A 16,730-nucleotide genomic window follows, 5' to 3' on the forward strand; every position below is an offset into this window, starting at 1 on the left:
TTTTGATTCAAATTGAAAAGAAAGTGTTTGATTCAAATCGGAAACAAAATTCTGTCTGACATGACCTGCCACGCTTTCATTAAATTTCTTGGGGTACAAATTCTAATTTTGGTGTTACAAATTGGTACACATTGAGTACAAAGTTTTAGTACCGTTTTCATTCCAATTGGAAAAAAATATATGTTGTGTAGGCTAGGTTGACGTCATACTGGTCTTCCATAAAATTCAAATTTTGTCGAAATAAGTAGTGTGTACAAATTCTAATTTTGGTGGTACAAGTTGGCGCATATTGAATACAATTCTTTGGTAACGTTGGGATTTGAATTTGAAAGAAAAATAAGTTGTGCAATCCAGTTTGGGCCGCCATCTAAAACTCAAATTTCTCGAAGTTGATGGAAGTACAAATTATAATTTGGTAGTACAATTTGGTAAGTATGGGGTACCACTTTATGATGCCATTTTGATTCGAATTGGAGAGAAAAAGAGTTGTATGGCTCTACTCCACCCGTTATCCAAAATCCAATCTTTTCGAAATTGATGAGGGTACAAATTTTAATTTTGGCGGTAGAAATTTGTACATGTAGGGTAAAAATGTTTGATACCGTTTTAATTTGAACTTTAATGAAAAATAAGTTGTGCGGACTAGTCTAACCCGCCAACCAAAATCCAAACTTCTCGTAATTGGTGGTTGTACATATTCAAATTTTGGTACTACGAATTGGTAAATATTGGCTACAAATATTTGATACCGTTTTGATTACTATTCGAAATAAAAGTAAGTTATGCGTGACAGTTTGACCCGCAATCAAGGATTCAAACTTCTAACTATTGTTGGGGGTCCTAATTCGATTTTGGTGGTACAAATTAGTACATAATTGGTACATATTTTTTGTCCTGTTTTCATTCCAATTGTAAGGAAATTGTGTTGTCCGGGCCAGCTTGTCCTGAACCAGGTTTGCGCAGCCCCCAATTTTGTTTTCTTAATTTTTCATAATCAATTATGGTTAAACTAAAAGTCATTGTGGTACAATCCGGTACTAACAAAGTACTTTCATATGACATACAAAAGTCATGTGTACCCGGTGTATTAAGTTGTGATTTGAGGGCTTGCTTTACCTGAGCCTCCATTTTGTTTTCGTCAATTTTTCATAATCCAGAACGGTACAAACGAAACAAACTACGGTACAATCCGGTACAAACGAAAATCTTTCAAATGAGCCAATTAAATCGATCGTAGGACATACAAAAGTCATGTGTACCCGGTGTATTAAGTTGTGATTTGAGGGCTTGCTTTACCTGAGCCTCCATTTTGTTTTCGTCAATTTTTCATAATCCAGAACGGTACAAACGAAACAAACCACGGTACAATCCGGTACAAACGAAAATCTTTCAAATGAGCCAATTAAATCGATCCTAGGACATTGTGGGGGGCTGCGTGAACTTGCCGCCCCCCACTTTGTTTTGTAATTTCTCATACTGCAGTACAGTACAAACAAAAATATATGCGTTACAAACCGGTACAAACGAAGTACTTTTTATTGATATGCGGAAATCGTTTGTACCAAATTTCACAATATTAAATCCCCACGTTAAGCGGGTTTGCATATCCAGCCTCCTAACTATGAAAACATTTGCGCTCAGTCCAACCTCAATCATTTCACGAATTCAACCTGTTTTACGTATGTTATTAGGACATATTATCGATTGTGATTTATTCTAAAAACACTATTATACATTGCAAGAGCTGTAACGTCCAAATATTTACTGAGAACTCATAGTCGTATCGGAATAAACAAAAGCGAGTATGGAACAGTAAACTGCTTTCACAAAAGGCAAAAGAAGGTGTGTAAAGGCATACAAAGCGGTCGAGTGGTTTGGGTCGATATACTATCAATCACATGTTTGTGTGTTCAAACCCGATAGCCAGTTGTTTCTTTTTTTTTAAGTGTCTTCCTATTTTCATCCGGAGGCTGAACATATTTCTTTGAGTAACTCATTGAAAACTTCTTTCTTTCAAATTCGATTAGAACGGAAGATTATATGAATTGCGAATCTTAAACCCATAGTTTAAAAAATGAAGTATACTCACTACTCCATTATCCTCTGATTTGTAACGAAAAACTATTTATAAACAGTGATGACTTCAGAAAATTATGCTCGGGGGGTATTTCAATAAGCGGATGGAGGGCAAATATTGGTAGTCCACATTGAGCACGATTGAATATATGGTCCTGAAGGCGGAAATTTCTTAGCTCGAGAGGGGTCTCAAATTCTCCCTCAGATCACGTCCTGAAAGCATCATTGCTTAAAAGCTTTTCGTAACAAATATAATATTACATTTGTTTCTCGTTCTACATTTTGAATTGGTAAAATCATAACTTATAGAGGATTATAATTGACACACAAACATAGTCAACGTCTTGCGAATGAAATCAGAAAAATAAACACACTGCTGAACATTAGGATTATAATAAAAGCATAAAAATGATAATATTAATCATGTATAAATTATCCTGTAAGTTATCAACTTTGGGTCAGATTAAAACTCAAATATTTGTTTTCGGATTGCACTTAGAAGAAGTCCTCTCTATATAATCCTGATTGGAAAGAAATGTTTAACACTAATTAATTAATCAATATTTATACGAATATTTTTTATTTTACCTCTTTTACTATTCAATATTATATACACTTCATTTCCAAAATCAAAATCTCGAAAATGTATATTGTACGAGTGCAGATTCGCAAATAAATGATTATTTATCATATATATTGGTCTCTATTCGAAATTCCATTTAATCGAATCCGACAGGATACAGACAGATACATCGAGAACAGGTGAAAAAAAAAGAGAGAAAAGCGTTGTACCCGGCGGGGACTCGAAGTAAGATCGAATGGAGCTTTATAAGCCGAACGCCTTAGACCACTCGGCTATGGTAACAACTAGTGAATGTAGCAAAGGCTTTGAGTAGTAGTTCTTATTACAGAATAACATTTTCTATTGCCTAAAATTTAAACCTAATTTACTTTGATATAATATATCTACTAATTTGTTTCATGAACACGTTTTCGTTACTTTGATGAATGATGTATGTTGTTGATATAGATTCTGTTACACGTTCTTTCGTAAATATTATAGAAAGTATCAGGGTTATTTATGATCTTTTATGGAAATTGACTGGCGCATGCGCAGTACACAGACAGTTCAATTGCAAGGCGAGGAAGGAAATGCTAACACACTGTTAGAATGTTTCCCTCGCAAGCTGTAGTTCCCAACCGAGGGACGGCGGGACGCACTTCCTCCTCCTGGGGTGGCGTGAAGAGTTTACGAAGTCCCTTCGTTGTGTTATATTTCTTGAATGGATTATACACAATATCCAGTCACATCTTCTACACATTTGGAAGTGATAAATCCTAGTATAAATAAACCGTCCTCCACACACAGTGATTGTTGCTTTTCGAAGATTATAAACTGAAACACTTTTTATTTCATTAGAATATAAAAGTTTCAATGGGAGGGGTTATAACCCCCTCAACCCCGTGGGTCTTCAATATATCACCGCCTAAACTGTAACTTTCAAGTTAGAATCGAAAAATGGAGACATGTAACGTATTAAATATATTTTTAGTTCATTATACATTTTCATAAATAAAATATCCACAATTACAATGACAGTAAATGCTAAGTAATTATTGTAAATCTTTGTACTTTAATTTTCCCTCTTTCTTCCCAACTGAGCTTGAAAAGTGTAAAAATGGGAGGTTAAGAATTTCAAATATTACGTATATTTTAGCGTATTACGAAATTGTATTTAATAGAATGCCTTAGTCAACTCGGCTAATGTGACAAGTTAAAATATAGTAAGCGAGTTTCATGTTCAATCTTTTGTTACAGTATGACATTTATTTTGTATTCTCTGAAGTTTAGGCCTATTTTGGCCTGATGTAATAGTCTGTTGAAATTGTTTTATGTTTACGGTATTCTTTACTTTGACGAATGATGTTGTTAATATAGGTTCTATTACGTATTCGGTCATAAATATTACAGCAATTGTCATGATTATTTATGATCTTTTATGAAAATTGACTGGTGCATGCGCAGTAGAAACAGAAAGATGCACTTTACCGACATTTGTCATGCACGCCAGAACGCAAATTTCTAACAGGTTCTCAAAATGCCTCGCTCTAAAGGTTGTGGAGAACTGTCTGTTTCTCTGAGAGGAGAAATCATAGGCCGAGCAAAAATGGGACAAACTGTGCCTCAGATTGCTAGAGATCTGGGATGTGACAAGAAAACGGTCAAGAAATGGGTTCAGCGACATGAAGAAGGTGGTGAATGGTTCAGGTCTCGGTCAAGAAGTGGAAGGCCAAAAGTGACAACTGCAGCTCAAGATCAAGCTTTAGTTACAGAAGTAATCAACAGACCTCTACGCCACACGTCAATCCTGTTGGCCAATCCAGAGAATATAATTGTTCTAACGAAACAATAAGAAGAAGATTATTGGGGGCTGGTCTACACTGTTCAAGACCCGCTAGGAAGACTCTCCTGACTGAAACTCACAAGGCCAGACGAATGGAATGGGCACAGAATAACATAACCCAACCTCAGTCATATTGGAACTTAGTCATCTGGACCGACGAGAAGGTTTTCAAGTCTAACCAACAATGCAGAGTTATATTGTATAGACCGCGCGGAACCAGGTATGCTAAACAAACTATTATCAGAACCTCTTGTTTAGGACGAATATCAGCACACTTTTCGGGATACATGACGGCTGCTGGTCCTGGACATTTGGTTGCGGTGACTGAGAGAATGAACAGCAGTGTTTACATTAATATCCTCGAAAATACGTTGTTACCGTCCTTAGAAAGAAACTGCCCCGAACAGGAAGAATATATATTTATGCATGACAACACACTTCCCGGCAAACACAAGAGTGTCTAAGTGAACATCCAGAGTTAATTTGTATTGAGTGGCCCCCTCTATCCCCAGATTTGAACCCAATTGAACATCTGTGGGCCTACATGATGCAAGAATGGGAAGAAAGACGTGAAGACAGAGACCAAACGTTTCTTCAAAATCATGTTATGGAACTGTGGCAACATTTTCGTGACACACCATCGTATTGCTATCTAGTATCCCCTCCAGACTTCAAGAAGTTATTGACCCTGGAGGTGAATAAACGAAGTACTAGTGTGTTATTTTTTGTGTAAACATTTATTTAAGTTTCATTTATTTATTCTATTTTTTCAAGAGAAATACTTTCGTTCTTTATTCTTTTACAATAATTACTTAGCATTTACTGTCATTGTAATTGTGGATATTTTATTTATGAAAATGTATAATGAACTAAAAATATATTTAATACGTCACATGTCTCCATTTTTCGATTCTAACTTGAAAGTTACAGTTTAGGCGGTGATATATCGAAGACCCACGGGGTTGAGGGGGTTATAACCCCTCCCATTGAAACTTTTATATTCTATTGAAATAAAAAGTGTTTCAGTTTATAATCTTCGAAAAGCAACAATCACTGTGTGTGGAGGACGGTTTATTTATACTAGGATTTATCACTTCCAAATGTGTAGAAGATGTGACTGGATATTGTGTATAATCCATTCAAGAAATATAACACAACGAAGGGACTTCGTAAACTCTTCACGCCACCCCAGGAGGAGGAAGTGCGTCCCGCCGTCCCTCGGTTGGGAACTACAGCTTGCGAGGGAAACATTCTAACAGTGTGTTAGCATTTCCTTCCTCGCCTTGCAATTGAACTGTCTGTGTACTGCGCATGCGCCAGTCAATTTCCATAAAAGATCATAAATAACCCTGATACTTTCTATAATATTTACGAAAGAACGTGTAATAGAATCTATATTAACAACATACATCATTCATCAAAGTAACGAAAACGTGTTCATGAAACAAATTAATAGATATATTATATCAAAGTAAATTAGGTTTAAATTTTAGGCAATAGAAAATGTTATTCTGTAATAAGAACTACTACTCAAAGCCTTTACTACAATCACTAGTTGTTGCCATAGCCGAGTGGTCTAAGGCGTTCCGCTTATAAAGCTCCATTCGATCTTACTTCGAGTCCCCGCCGGGTACAACGCTTTTCTCTCTTTTTTTTTCACCTGTTCTCGATGTATCTGTCTGTATCCTGTCGGATTCGATTAAATGGAATTTCGAATAGAGACCAATATATATGATAAATAATCATTTATTTGCGAATCTGCACTCGTACAATATACATTTTCGAGATTTTGATTTTGGAAATGAAGTGTATATAATATTGAATAGTAAAAGAGGTAAAATAAAAAATATTCGTATAAATATTGATTAATTAATTAGTGTTAAACATTTCTTTCCAATCAGGATTATATAGAGAGGACTTCTTCTAAGTGCAATCCGAAAACAAATATTTGAGTTTTAATCTGACCCAAAGTTGGTAACTTACAGGATAATTTATACATGATTAATATTATCATTTTTATGCTTTTATTATAATCCTCTATAAGTTATGATTTTACCAATTCAAAATGTAGAACGAGAAACAAATGTAATATTATATTTGTTACGAAAAGCTTTTAAGCAATGATGCTTTCAGGACGTGATCTGAGGGAGAATTTGAGACCCCTCTCGAGCTAAGAAATTTCCGCCTTCAGGACCATATATTCAATCGTGCTCAATGTGGACTACCAATATTTGCCCTCCATCCGCTTATTGAAATACCCCCCGAGCATAATTTTCTGAAGTCATCACTGTTTATAAATAGTTTTTCGTTACAAATCAGAGGATAATGGAGTAGTGAGTATACTTCATTTTTTTAAGTATGGATTTAAGATTCGCAATTCATATAATCTTCCGTTCTAATCGAATTTGAAAGAAAGAAGTTTTCAATGAGTTACTCAAAGAAATATGTTCAGCCTCCGGATGAAAATAGGAAGACACTTAAAAAAAAAAAAGAAACAACTAGCTATCGGGTTTGAACACACAAACATGTGATTGATAGTATATCGACCCAAACCACTCGACCGCTTTGTATGCCTTTGCACATCTTCTTTTGCCTTTTGTGAAAGCAGTTTACTGTTCCATACTCGCTTTTGTTTATTCCGATACGACTATGAGTTCTCAGTAAATATTTGGACGTTACAGCTCTTGCAATGTATAATAGTGTTTTTAGAATAAATCACAATCGATAATATGTCCTAATAACATACGTAAAACAGGTTGAATTCGTGAAATGATTGAGGTTGGACTGAGCGCAAATGTTTTCATAGTTAGGAGGCTGGATATGCAAACCCGCTTAACGTGGGGATTTAATATTGTGAAATTTGGTACCGAGAGGTGGGGAGACCAGGTTTACAAGGGTGAGAAAACCATAGAAAACCAGAAAAGAAAACAAAATGAAAAAATAGAAATAGAAGCAACAAAGAGCAATTGACAAAAACAGACTTGAGCTATCTAAATCCTATTTTTAAAACAAGCATATTTATTAAGAAATTTTAATTACTAAATGACTATTAATCCTGCCGGATAAACTCATCGTCTCATTTTATATAAATTTGCATTTATTTCTGCACTGTTGAGCACTAACTCCAGTTTGACAACTTAGTAGATTCCTTACAGCTGGATCCCTCTATACCTTGTGTGTTTTTCACCTCTTCCATGTGTGTTTCTCTCCTGTGATACGGTTTCCCCTGTGTGGTTGATAACTGCTACATTCAATACACTTACACAAAACACTTCCCTATAATTAATGTGTTTTCTTTACATTACTTTATTCACTAACTATTGTTTGTATATCGCTGTATTAATCAGGGTACTCAGTTGGGTTTAAAGCACATCTATCGGAACGTGATGTATCGGCTTGAGGTCCAGGGCCCACTCGGAGCATTAGTGCAGGCCCTGGTCAGTTTTTTCCTACTGTCTCGTACACCTGGACCCAGTAGCGTAGCCAGGATGTGTGTTTGGGGGGGGGGGCAAGTGCTGTTATAGGTACATATAGAAAAATTACAAACAAAAAAATATATAAACATAAAAATACATAAAAAATTACAAACATCAAAACACCAAAGTACATTGTCGGACCTCTTTGGGGGGCCCGGCCCCTCCGGGCCCCCCTTCCCTACGCCACTGCCTGGACCGGAAGTCGTGTCGCACCCTGTCATGGCCGAGTCGCGAAAAGGCTTAGAGATGATGCCCTTTTCCCGAGCACACACACTACAACTTGCAGAACATTAGCTTTCGAGTAACATTAACAAGGTATACAGACAACATATCATAATTAAGTCTCAAAGTGAAAGCACCCGAATGCCTACATTAAATGTGTGCAACTAACCCAGTAAGTTACGACAATGCCCTATTATTTATGCACTCCAGAAAATTAAATGTTTGGAAACCTCAAAGAAAACCGTCACTTTATTGTACGACACGTGAGTCATGTTGGATTTAATCACAGGCCAACACTAGTCTAGTGTTCTAAAAACACAGCGTCGTTCGTTGTGCTGTATTATTACGATAATCACTGCTGTTTTCTCTGAAACATAAATCGTGGCTTTATATTATATTGCAGTGTATTGTATGCACTTTGCAAGCAGTGTTTCTTTCAAAAAAAAAAAAAAAAATGTTCCGGGGCACACACAGTATTTGGAGGGGCACATAAAAATTTTCACACGGTACTATTCTATTTATTATATTTTAGACATGCTATTTTTGTCTCCTCTGGGACGGGGATACTCTCAGAGCTCCGGGGAGGCAGTGCCTCTTAAAAAAAAAAAAAGTTGGAAGAAACATTGTTCGCAAGCCGTGAGTAGATTACACTCTAGCACAGCGTTTGCCAACCGGTGTGCCGCGAGGAAATCGAAAGAAAATTATTAATCCGGTGTCAACCAAATTGGAAGACATAAGAATAAATGTGAATTTGAATTTAACATTGCTATGAGAAAAATTAATCATAATATATTATTGTGCATACATTACTGTGAGGAACCTTTTTATGCATTCTGTACTACAGTCAGCAGAATTAAATGTCTAGGAAGAAATTGAATTGGTTGATGTGATAAATGACTGAGGTTTGAACCTCTAGCACTCACAGCAAGACATGGCATCAGCTGGATTTCTCTCCGGGGAGAATACTACAAAGGCTGTGAAAAGTTCTCATTTTCTTTTCAACATCCTGCTTAAGTGAAACAGGATTTTCTGCAATGAACACAATCAAGTGTAAGAACCAGGTCACAACTGTTAACTCCGGGACACGATATGAGCAGGGGCGGATCCAGGACCAACTTCTGGGGGGACGGTGGGTTGTCATACTGCTACTTTTAAGGGCTCCAAACTTTGAAATGGGTTTTATTTATATATATAAAATAAGAAAGTTTCCTCTTCTGGGGGGCGATCGCCCCGATCTCCCCCCTGGATCCGCCCCTGGATACGAGGGTGTGTTTATCAACTATTCGTCCACAGTTTACAGATAGTTGAACATTAATTTTGCTTCGTGAAGCAGCTTGTTTTACTTATTTTTGAAAATTTGTAACTTTCATATATTATTATTAAACAATTGTAACTTTCAATAGATATTATTGAAAAGTTATTACATTACTAATATTATTGAACAATTCTAACCTTCATATATTATTTTAAAAGTTGTAAAATATATTAACCATGTTAATAAATTGTAAATTTCATGATGTGTTACATTTCTGTACATTTTTGTGTTGTAAAAAAGTATTTGTTATTATTGTTAGGATCATTATTGCTTCTTTATTGTTGCAGACTATTTCGTAACTTGAAATTTTAAAACATCATTCAGTTCTTTCGGCAAAGCAAACATGCATGCAAATTATCTACATTTGTGTCATAAAAGTACTAGAGATTTGTTTGTTTGTTCGTTATTTAGTGATCTTCCTTCTGGGGGAAAGATTGGATACAGTTTTCGAAAAAGAAAGTGAATTTTTGAAAACCTAAGTCCTATATTTAATTACAATTGTTTTCTATTTTTAAATTAGAATGAAAAATAAACATAATGATTTACCATGAGGAAAAACAGTGATCGAGCTTTCTTCTCTGTGATGGGGCGTTTACACTTGGTCGATTTAGTCGCACGACTAAATCGCCTCGCTGCATTTGCCACAAAATCGAAGCAACTAGGCCGAATCAGATCGATGGATGTGTTCAATTATTTCAACCACAGAAAATAGAACGTCTTTCAATTCAGTTGCCAGTCGATTAGTCGCCTTCGATCAACAAGCGATTAAGTTGAAGTCCCGTTTACACGGTCGATTAAGTTGAAAGTGACGTCAATTCAACTGAGTCGAACGCAAATCGACTAAGTGTAAACGCCCCATGAGAAGGAGACCAGTAATCACAAAAATACCACGATATTTTATATTTACAAATAATAATAATAATAATAATAATAATAATAATAATAATAATAATAATAATAATAATAATAATAATAATAATAATAATAATAATAATAATGTCTATGTGTGCCGCGAGAATTCAAGCTACACCAGTAGTGTGCCGCAAGTTGGAAAAGGTTGGGAAACGTTGCTCTAGCGCGAAGCCCAATGGAGCAATTGATTCAATCGGAGCAAGTTCGGCACTGAATGAAAATAAGCTAAAACAAGCTACTGTGTTAATTTTCTCAAAATCTTATTCTCAATTATTTCTCAGATTTAGTGTTTATTTTTCAAGTAGAAGAAAATATATTAAATATTGAAATAATATTAAATGTTTTTGTTCAATATTCATTCCTATTTTCCTCCTTTTCTCCGTTTTGCTTATACATATTTTTCTCACTTAGATCTCATATAGAAATTTCTTACGAGCATTACCTCGAATTCCTTCAGACGTTTGTAAGCGAAATGTGACCACTAACAAATATGATCTCTTGTATAAAATGCTTTTAGATTTCAACACTGCTATTATGATCTGAAAATCAAACAAACGAGCGAAATGAATTCCGATTAAACCAGGGTACTTTAAAGGTTTATTTACTGTTTACTAGCGAATCTGGTAACATTGCCAATGAAAACTTTTCGTAAATATGCAGGCATGGAAGCGCGAAGTGGATGCTAATACTATGAAAAGTGTTTATTTTTAATATATGTGACAAGAAGCTATATTACCAATGATAGGAAGAGTATTTTTAATTGCACAAAGTATGTGACACATAATAGAATATCTTGATTTGATCATGTTAATAATTTCTGTGAAATATACTGAAGCCACTGCTGAGGAAGAAGAGTTTTTATTGTAAGTAGGTTAGAAGTGTATCTTTTAGTGATATAAGAGATTTATGAAACTAAACGTTTGCATTTGTGTAATGTAAACATAATAGAGTTGGAAATTACACTTCCTGCTAGTGAGGTTCAAATTTGTCCTCAAACAGTTTGCGCCTTGTACTTCGTAAACAACAGGTAATTGTAATGACTATATCAAGTGCTAAACAGGACGTAATAACTGGACGAAATTAAAGGGATATGTTTCTATACATTTAAACGAAACAGCCTACAATAAAACACTACGTTTACCAGTATTGATTTAACAAACAGTATAAAAGATACGAACGTTATCTGCCCTTGTATATTTATTAGAAATGATCAGTGTAAACTGCTATTGTGAAGTTATATCCTTTGTATACTATGTTCACATATAGTTCCCGTTATTTAAAGTGTCTCATACGTATAAACAATTATGATACCTAGCAGGGAACCATGTGCAGATAGAGAATATTCCAGCATGTATATTATTGTAACAAACGGAGTGCGTTCTAGGAAAACTTACATCCGATGCTTCGAAAACTCCTATTCCATTAGAGGCTTTCCATTTTTACTAGATGTGCTGCTCGAGAGAATTTATTTTGTAACACTTCTAGTGTAAGGGCGTTAGCGTGGGAAGGTAGGAAGGTAGAGTGCCATAGACGGGCAATATTTGAAGTCAGTACGATTTAAAATACCTTGAGTAAGTGCATGTAAGGTGTTGGGATGTGTATAATAATGTGTAGGTTTGCATCCTGAACAAATAATTTCATTAGATAGCAGGGTTGGCTGGTTTAAACCTTGGTTTAAGCTAGCTGGTGTTCGTAAAATCTTGATGAACACACTTCTGTGGGTTATCACGTTTCACTCCCGTATATTATTCATATTATATTCAGATCTAAATTCCCCATTCATTACTCAAAGAGATTATACTACAAAAGCAATTTTTTTAAAATATAAGTTTATGAATGTTTCCTTTGTAATTTTTTTAAATATTTTATTATTATTATGCAATTGCAATTAAAGAAACATTGTTTCGTTGTAATAACTAACGTTTACTATTGATAAAGCACATCGAAATGCCGTACTTTTTTTTTTTTTTTTTGGGAAAGGGTCATACAAACCCCATGAGAGGCATTTATTGAAAACAAAAGTATCTTTGGTATCTATTTATGTATAAATAGATTAAAGCCAAAGTAGACTCAAATAATTCGTATCTTTATTCATTTTTCTTACTGATGTGCAAATTAAGTCGTATTTCTGTAACTAGGACGGACAAAAGTCGTAGTGAACTAACTTGGACTAAATTAGTTCTTCTGTACTCTGCAGTATTTTGAAATTGTCTATATGTAATTCTGTATAATGGTTTCACTTGTGCAGCTGTTTATCTTTTTGTTCTTCTGAAATGACTCTTTGACAATTATATTAACAAGTACAACGTATTTTTTTATCACGAGTCTTTCGTGAGTGGGTCGGCAGGCGTATTGCATTTGTGGCCAATTAATCCCAGTTTCGAGTTCAAATGGAGGACAATTTCTCTCGGATGTAAGCCGAGAAGCGGTTTGGATTCCACTTTAAGCTCATGTGACCCCTTCCAGCATAACCCGGTTGTTGCATAATAACACCAAGGCGAATCAAACTTTGTCCATATGTGATATAAATACATAGAGCAAATTATTTAAACCAAAAAAAAAAACCTGGTTTAAACAAAAAAAATAATAGTAATAATAATAAATAAATAAAAACTATGGTTTTTGCCAACCTTGTTAGATAGTGTCTTTTTGTGAAATACTAAGGGTTAACTCCCGAAGATAGTGGCCCCGAAATACAAAATTTACGGAGAATTGAACAGAGTCAGATTAAATGTAATAATGAGAGTAACTAACATTAGAAAGGTCATTCCTGTAGGGTGAGTAATAAGGGGTAAAACGTAAGATAAATTGTGGACTGTATGTGTCAGTGGATTGATGCAATACGAAATGAGGTGACAGTAGAGCATAATCCGACAGTGCTTCAAACCCTCTGTGTTATTAACTAACGTAGGATATATATGCTGCTGTATTATCGTGGGGGTCAAGGTGGAACAAAACGAGCCCTGCTGGTCTTTTAACCCCTTCGGTCGCTTAGCTGTTTCGTAACGTAAGTAAATAACTTCTGTCAATAAAGTTATGTGTGCAGAGTAGACTAAATAGCACGTAACATTACGTCACGCTCGGATGGTGCAACTTCAGTGTAAATTTAACCTCACACTTTGATAAGACATAATATTTAATTGGCCGCATTGTTTTAGTCATTAATGAGTAGGGTGTAGTTTGCAACACTTAACAGTTCCAAAGTACAGTAGAAACTCGATTAACCGTCACCCTCGGGACTGGGACCATGACGGTTAAGCGAATAGACGGATAACAGAAATATCGTTATAAACCTCTACAGTAAGTAGATTTAAAAGATTCTGGAAGAAATAAATAACCTTATACAAGTGAATAATACATGTTTATACTGTATTTAAATTACTGTACTGTACTTACATACAAGAGTAACACTGAACTGGTAGTGAAATAACCACACATTTAAAAATAATCTGTCGTCTTCTTCTGCTTCTTCGAACGTCGAGCTTTTTGTGTGGCAATGTTGCGTATTTGAGTACTGTCCGGAGCAGTGACGGATAACAGAGAGTGACGGTTAATTGAGTTTCTACTGTACTAATTTTGCTCAGTAATACTATATTGATGTATATGGATATAGGAAAGAGGAAAAGAAGAATGAAAATAAGACTATTTGTGATTAATAGTGAAGGTCAGAAATGAAACAGGGGTAATTGTAGGTAAGATATATAAAAGTAAGAATAGGTAAGTTGTAATACGACGTTGAAAACAGATTCATGTGGGTTTTATTCGGGGCTGCCATCTGCAGCAGTTTAGCCCATATTAATTTTTGTTCCGCAGTAGGAAACCCAAATCTGAAAGAAAGAAAAAAAAAAACAGATAAATGCATTAGAAGAACAATTTCTAAACTACGTAGTGAAACTAAAATGTGATTTTTTTTTAATACTAAAGTATTCAAGATGCTAAATATAGGATTAATTTCCGCAGATGGCGACTCTCAAATACATAATTTACGGAGAAATAGGCAGATTCAGACGAAGTGTAAGCATGAGAGTAACGAAAAAGCAATACAGGTTATCAGTGTATGGTGAATAATTAGGGAGAAATTCGAAGTTAAATTCTGGATATATGAGAGCGTATTGATGCGATATTAGGTAAACAGGTAATAGAGCATAATATGGTAATATTTTAAACCCACTGTCGTATTAACTAAGTTAAAACGTGTGTGCGTGCTACAGTGATAGGGGAAAATACAGAAATATAGAACGAAAGTTGATAAGACGTAAATTGCATCTGAGCCAAATGTGGTGAAATGGGGCAAAATTTTGGGTGCTATGCCGCTTTATGGAGGCATAAATTTGTAAAATCCACGGAAAAAATATTTTACTTGATTTCAGAACAGGATTCTGCAAGTACTAATCGAAATATATAAGAGTCTTAAATATATAAAGTAGGAATAAAAAGTGTGCATTTTAGTATGTAGTACCTCATAAGATAGACGTGGTGATCTGAGGTGGATGAAAACTTATAGGAGTGTCCCAAAGCTGTGTTACACAATGAATGTTGTATGCCATATAAAGTGTTTTTCTGCTACAGGTATCCCCGTTTATTCATATACTCACTGTCACGGACGCACCTGCTCCGTATGGACGCATCCCCTCGCTACCACTTGCTACCTCTGCTGCGTGCCTGCCATGGCTCGTTTAGATAGAATTCGTGGGTTTTAGTGTCTATTAGCACGTGCACTCTTCGCCAAAGATCCATCCTCTTATTTTGATGTGAGGAATCACCTCTTATACTTTGTCGGTATAGTTCATTAACACCCTGTATATTGTTATTTGTACTCTCTTGACGCACATACCCACCGTCACAGGTTATCGTGCTCCGTTCTTGACTAGGTTAGATAGCATTCGTGCTTAGCAGTGAATACGTAGCATAGGTTGGTTAGTATTTTTCCGATTGTCGTTTTTATGGCATGTGTCCAGATGCTGTATTTATACCAATAATGAATAAGCCCTCCTAAAATGAATCTACATCCAGTAATGCAACTACAACCTTAAAAATAGCCTTTCTTTGGCTCTGAGAGTGAATTTCTTGATAAAAGTAGAAAATTGTATCAGTATTGCGGAACAAAGGTAATTTTTTCGGCAGAATTTCATTTTATGCTCTAATATCCTCTGTTTTCGCATTATGTTAAGAATATTTATATAGTACATAGCCTTATGTTGAAAATGCATGTTTCATTCCATTATGCATTGATGGTAAAGGTGGGCCAGGAAATATAACCCAGCCATCTACAGTACAACGTACGTAAAATTGAGGTAAGTCTTTACTGTAGATATTTCATTCATTTTCGATATGTTCATGTGATTCTTTGATTCCGTATATTCATTTATTTTTATTTATGTAGTTTTATTTTACTCATTTATTTATTTATTTGTGATAAGAACGTATTTTCTCCGCTAGGTTCATTCTGATTCTTGTGTTAAATCATGAGTTACGTCTGTTATCACGCAGCATCGTATTGCTGTTTTTTTTTTTTTTTTTTTTTTTTTTTTTTCTGTGGCAAACGGTGGCATGTTGATCTTCGTTCCAAATTATAACTGATTGCTGGAAAGGTTAAGTAGCGCTGGATGAAATCATTCTTGTGGGGTCTGTACACAAAATATGGAAAATCTTTGGTGCCATTTGGAAATAAACTTAAGTTGTACACATAATACGGAGTCCATGATTTTGCAATTTGCGTATTATTTACAGTATACGAAATTTTATAAGGTAGCTGCAATTGTTGAAAAGTATCTCGTCTAAAGAAAACTTTCTATGAATTGTACTCTTCACTTTAAAATTTCATGTATATGTTCCTTGTTTATTTTTTATTTTGATAATGTTGGTGAGGGGTAGGGGCCTTGTCTCCCTGGAAGTGTATAGTTTAACGTGTGATTTCTGTTATACATTCAGTGTTCCACTTTGTGTGCTTTTGTACTGTAGTTTTCGTATATTACTTTACTTGCTCTTGTCTTCCGCTTTGGCCGTGTCCAAAAGTGCGTAGTGCACCCTCGAAGTGTACAAATGGAGTGCACAATAAATAGTGTACACTTCATCAAATAAGCTTTTGATCTGTACTTCCTCCCAGTGCCACATCGTGGTGGAAAATGTAACATTGATAACAAAAGAAGAATTTCACGTACTAGAAAAAATAGACTTTTTTTTTTTTTTTTAAGACGAATGACTTTCCAGTTACATTAAAGGTAAATATATCGTACAGATTGACAATATGGGGTAACCATAAAATGACGTAAGAGTTTCTTTCGTGTATGCCAACAGCTTCAGCTTTGGCGTACCTGCAAATGC

At 35.2% G+C, this 16,730-nt stretch overlaps 1 protein-coding gene across 1 annotated transcript in view; it reads left to right on the top strand.

Annotated features, from left to right (window-relative positions):
• The first annotated feature begins 10,979 nt into the window (after window positions 1–10,979).
• Window positions 10,980–16,730, top strand: part of LOC145689442 (uncharacterized) — a 113,429-nt gene continuing 107,678 nt past the window's right edge. The window contains exon 1 of the mRNA XM_081763597.1: window positions 10,980–11,269. The gene's annotated coding sequence lies outside the window, so the exon portion shown is untranslated. The remainder of the gene's footprint in view (window positions 11,270–16,730) is intronic.

This window comes from Thermobia domestica, chromosome 7 (genome assembly GCF_964235325.1).
Source record: "Thermobia domestica chromosome 7, izTheDome1.hap1.1, whole genome shotgun sequence".
Taxonomy (NCBI): domain Eukaryota; kingdom Metazoa; phylum Arthropoda; class Insecta; order Zygentoma; family Lepismatidae; genus Thermobia; species Thermobia domestica.